Raw genomic sequence first — 5,237 nt, 5'->3', positions numbered from 1 at the left:
CACCATCCCACGGTCTCAGCTCCTGAACTGAACAAAAAATGATGGGAAAAGAGACAGCAAATTGAGCATCACGATTCATCACTCTCTCATTTCTGACTATGACAAGATGTGGTCATATGCCTCATCCTACCACAGCCATGTCTTTCCTGCCATGAGGGACTGTACCTGCAAACCATGAGCCAAAATTATCCCTCTTTAAGTTGCTTCTCTCAGGTACTTTGCAAAAAAAAAAAAAAAAAAAAAAAAAAAAAAAGAATACCTAACACACACTCAAAATATGAGCCTGTGGGGGACGTTTCAGGTTCAAATCTTAACAAACAACTAAGGCTTGAAGATTTGATAAACCTGAGTTTGTCCCACCCGCTCCTATTAGCTGTGTAAAGTCAAGCATTTGACGAAACCTCCCCGAACTCTCTTTTGCTGCATGAAAACAGCATGTATTGTTGCAGCTCTACTCTATGAAGTCACCTCCAACTCCTGAGACCCTGGTGTCAGACACAAAAGCAAGTGAGAAAAAAAAAATGGGAACACCCTTGGTTCACAGAAACAGGCTGCTTTAGAGCAAGTGGTTCGGTGCTATTCCTTCTTGCTGTGCTCCCAGCCAGGGTAGAGCCTCCTGCGCCAAGCCTGTGCCTGAAATGATTAATTATTGTAACAGCAGAGAGGTAAATGAAGAAGCGACAGATGGCCCATGTGAAATAGTCTAGAATCACCTGCTATGAAATTAATTCCACATCTTGGCGGCTCCAGGCTCAGAACACCATGCAAAAAACGACTGTTGATAAATTGTGTGTGTTTGTGTGTCAGCCTCTCTGCAAACACCTAAATAATATATGTCGTGTCATGTTTTCTTTCCTCCATCTCGTTTTAATACGTTATCATTTATAGAAAACTGCAGGGAAACTTGGGACATCAATCAAGCCATTAATTCCTGAGATTATGCTAATGAGATGACTGGAGTGGTTGTTTCCCAGAATAGCTTCTCCCCTGGAAGGCTGCGGTGGACTCTCCCCATTCAGCTTTCCATGCTGGATCAGAAGCCATCATGCCTCTGTGACAGTCCTCTTAAAAGGGCACCCAGCATGTCAGCGCAGGCATAGGGAGAATTTTCTCAGCCAGCCAGGCAGCCAAGGCCAGCAGCTTTCTGGCAAACTGCAGATGAAACAGAAAATGTGTGAGACCCAAAGAAAGAGGAGATGTGAGGCTCCAGAGACAGGCTTAGGATGCTTCTGTGGCAGGTACTCCTACTCTGGAGGAAACTGAGGGAAGAAGACATAAATGAACTAAAGAATTTGCCAAATAGGGTACACCATAAGCTGAGGTGGCAGGGAGAGACAAGACAGACGCCATTTCTACTCCTTTGGAAGAAAATCAGAGTGATAAGGTTGGTGTCATCATCATGAGGGAGAAAGCCTTGATTATACTAAGTATCATTCATAAAACATACTGGTCGGGGTACAATGGTAAAGCTTAGCACATTCCAGCACCAGAACTGGCATGGAGTAGAAGCAGCAGGGACTGCTGGGTGACCCCACGGAGATTCACATGGTGAAGAGGACGAGGAAGGCGACCACCAAACAGAAGAGCCCCATGGCCTCAGACAGGGCAAAGCCCAGAATGGCATAGGAGAAGAGTTGTTGCTTGAGAGACGGGTTCCTGGCATAGCCAATAATCAAGCTACCAAACACAGTTCCAATGCCAGTCCCTGATCCAGCCACACCAACTGTGGCAGCCCCAGCACCATTGAACTTGGCGGCTGTGTCCAAGTCCCAGAAACAACACTGGTGGAATTCCCGTCTGGCCACCTGGAGAGGGGAGCTGCTGCAGGAAGACTGTTTAGATGGGGCCTCTGGTCTACTCAAGAGGGAAGCAGACACAGGCCTGAGTAGACCCCTGGTACAGGAACGCATTGGAACTGCAGAAATGAGCAGTGCCTTGGTGGTCTTCATTTTTCAATCTCCCAGCTTTGGCCCTTGGTCACAGCGCTCGGCTCCCCCACCCACGTGTCCTGGAGTCTCTCCACTCCCATTGGCCATTGTCTCCCTGCGTTCCAATTGGGTAACGTCATCAACTCCTTCTTTCTTATTAGTCTTTTTCAGCGTCTTCCTCTCTCTCCACAGGAGCTTCGTGGCAGTTGCTGCATGATAATTCAAATACTGCCTCCACCTTATCAGCAAGGCTAAGAATGTGACTCGAGGTTACCCTGAAGTGTTGCAATCACAGCAGCACCAGATTCCATAGTCCATGCTCATTCTGTTTGGTATTCAGTGTGCTTTTTCTACCATTTTGTGTGTGTGTGTGTGTGTGTGTGTGTGTGTGTGTGTGTGTGTGTGACTTCTTTTTTTGGGGGGGGGGTTCGAAATATGGTTTCTCTGTGTAGCTTTGCACCTTTCCTGGAACTCGCTTTAGAGACCAGGCTGGCCTCGAACTCACAGAGATCGGCCTGCCTCTGCTTCCCGAGTGCTGGGATTAAAGGCGTGCTCCACCACCACCCTGCTTGGTGTACATTTTCATCCCTCCCTATCAGCAATGTCCAAGTCCATGGGGTTATGGCATAAGTGTGAATTGTCCCTCACAGACATCTGTGTCTGAACACATGGTCACCGCCTAGCAGAGCTGCTCAGGGAAGCTGCAGAATCTTTTGGACATAATGACCTAAGGAGCAGGGCTTGAGAGTTCTAGGACAACTTCACTTCTGGCCCCATGTCTCGGCTTCCCATCGGTGGTTAAGTAACATAACAGCTATGGCATGCCACAGATGGAGTCCTAGCTGCCATGTCTCCCCCACCACGAAGGACTGCAACCCGTAAAGCTGTGGGCCAAGATAAACCTCTTCTTTCTGAAGCTGCCTGCATCAATATTGTGTTTCAAGGACAGAACAATTCACCAGTACACAGGGATTCATCCAATGGGGGCTTGGAATATTTTTAGCACTTTTGTTTGTTAGTTTGTTGTTTGTTTGGATATTAGCTATCATTCTCTAAGAAATACATTTAAAAACTATTACATAGCATATGCACTGTGCTATGTATTAGAAACCATCCAGAGATGTCAGACTGTCTAAAGGACATATGACAGTTCTGTCAATAAACACCATTTTATAAAAAGAGAATTTTTGATTTACAAATTTGAGCATCCCCAAGGAACCTGATACTATTTCACAGATATGAAAAATGTTGATGTATTTAAAGACTAAAGTTAAATATACTGTTTTAAAGTCACTAAAAAAAAAAAAATTGTCTTAGCAGCAACGTCCAGAGATACTTGAAACACAATCACAGGTTAGCACTGGCCAGCACCAGGGCCTGTGGTCGTGGAATAGCTCTGTGATTTGAGTGCAGAGGTGGATGATGGATTCTATGCCAGTGACACAGCTGCACGGGACTCACTGTGCAGATACAGATGCCCAAGAGGGCAAGGACCAGGGAGTGAGAAAATCTGAATAAATTATGTGGGTTGAATGGAGATGAATCTACTGATCTTGGTGATACCATACTGTAGTTATGCAAGATGTTACTACTAAAGAAAACAGAGTATTGGCTCCATCCTTCCCTATGTATTGGCTTGCAGTTTTGCTATGAGTATACAACTCTTTCACCATAACAAGTTGAAGTGAGAACTTACAGTCGCTCCAAGGAAACTCCCGCCATAATTCTCCCCTGCATCATCTTCCACTTATTCCCACCCCCATATTGCCTGGGACAACTGGTTATTAGAAGTGTACAGTCTCCAATAGTGAGAATCATGCAAGAAGTCACAACTATAAAGGAAAACATGGTGAATTTGACCTTGTTAAACATAACACTCTCTTACAAAGATCCAATAAGGCATATGAAAATACAGTATACAGAAAAAATTGCAATGATAAAAATCAATCTAGAATATACAAGCACACATGTTGTGGGACGGTCTATATGTCAAATTGCTCTGATTGGTCAATAAATAAAACACTGGTTGGCCAGTGGCCAGGCAGGAAGTAGGTGGGATAAGGAGAGAGGAGAATTCTGGGAAGCAGAAGGCGGAGGCAGAGAGACACTGCAGCCATTGCCATGACCAGCAGCATGTGAAGATGCCGGTAAGCCACCAGCCACGTGGCAAGGTATAGATTTACGGAAATGGATTAATTTAAGCTATAAGCACAGTTAGCAAGAAGCCTGCCACGGCCATACAGTTTGTAAGCTATATAAGTCTCTGTGTTTACTTGGTTGGGTCTGAGTGGCTGTGGGTCTGGCGGGTGACAAAGATTTGTCCTGACTGTGGGCAAAGCAGGAAAACTCTAGCTACACACACACATGTGTTTTGGTTCTGATATATCCAGAATATACATAAAGAATACCTATTTAATCAATGCAGAAGTAGGGCACAGCACATCTGAAAGACAATTCACAGAACAGGAAACATAATTGGTCAGAAATCAAATATAAGAGTGTTCACCCTTACTAATAATATAAAATTTCAAACAATAATGAGATATGCCAGTTCACACCATCAGATTTGCAAAATGTTGAAAGTGAGACTGTAACGTGGGTGCATGATTAGAAAGACTCAGAATTTTCAGAGATTTTCATGGTAAGATGAATTATCGCTGCAGGTTTGTGAGCACCTGCAATTCCTACTCAACCAGAAGGAGTACTTGCCTGTAAGTAGTTCCTGTCTTAGATTGTATCCTCCCAGACACCCAGAAATATGCACACTGAAAATGGACTGAGTTTCTATTACAAGCAAATATATTCCAGGCCTGAGTTCATGAGTGCAGAACTATTCTACCAGGTTTAACTAACATAAGGGCAAACTTTGTCATAACAACGGCATTCTGGAGGCAAGAGACAAGCAGCTGGAACCAAGCTGCAAGAGGAAAAACCTTAGGTTTTCTGATGCCAGGTCTGGGAGTTCAAACACACTTGTGAACCATAAGCACATTCTCATGTTCAAAGGGCTACCATCAAGGTAAAGAATTAGACTCAGTCTCTGACTATAGAAGAGATGGGGAGGTCAATCTCTCCTAAGCCAGGAATACTGGAGAGATTCTAAGTAAGGCACATTAAATTGCCCTTGGTAAAGACAAATTAAGCAGCTCGGAGGAGCATAGAGATAGGGGAAAAATTAGGTCTGGGTTCACGATCAGGACAGGGTCTTGACCAACTATAAAATGGTACTCTGTAGATGAATGGCCAAATGGTCTTATTAAATAAAAAATTTGGAGCCAGCCAGGCAGTGGTGGTACATGCCTTTAATCC

At 44.4% G+C, this 5,237-nt stretch overlaps 1 pseudogene; it reads right to left on the bottom strand.

Moving 5' to 3' along the window:
* Window positions 1–1,418: 1,418 nt before the first annotated feature.
* Window positions 1,419–2,092, bottom strand: LOC102916019 (ATP synthase F(0) complex subunit C1, mitochondrial pseudogene; annotated as a pseudogene).
* Window positions 2,093–5,237: the final 3,145 nt, after the last annotated feature.

Source organism: Peromyscus maniculatus, chromosome 20 (assembly GCF_049852395.1).
Source record: "Peromyscus maniculatus bairdii isolate BWxNUB_F1_BW_parent chromosome 20, HU_Pman_BW_mat_3.1, whole genome shotgun sequence".
NCBI lineage: Eukaryota > Metazoa > Chordata > Mammalia > Rodentia > Cricetidae > Peromyscus > Peromyscus maniculatus.
The sequence above is the reverse complement of the archived record's forward strand: the minus strand, read 5'-3'. Positions and strand labels throughout refer to the sequence as shown.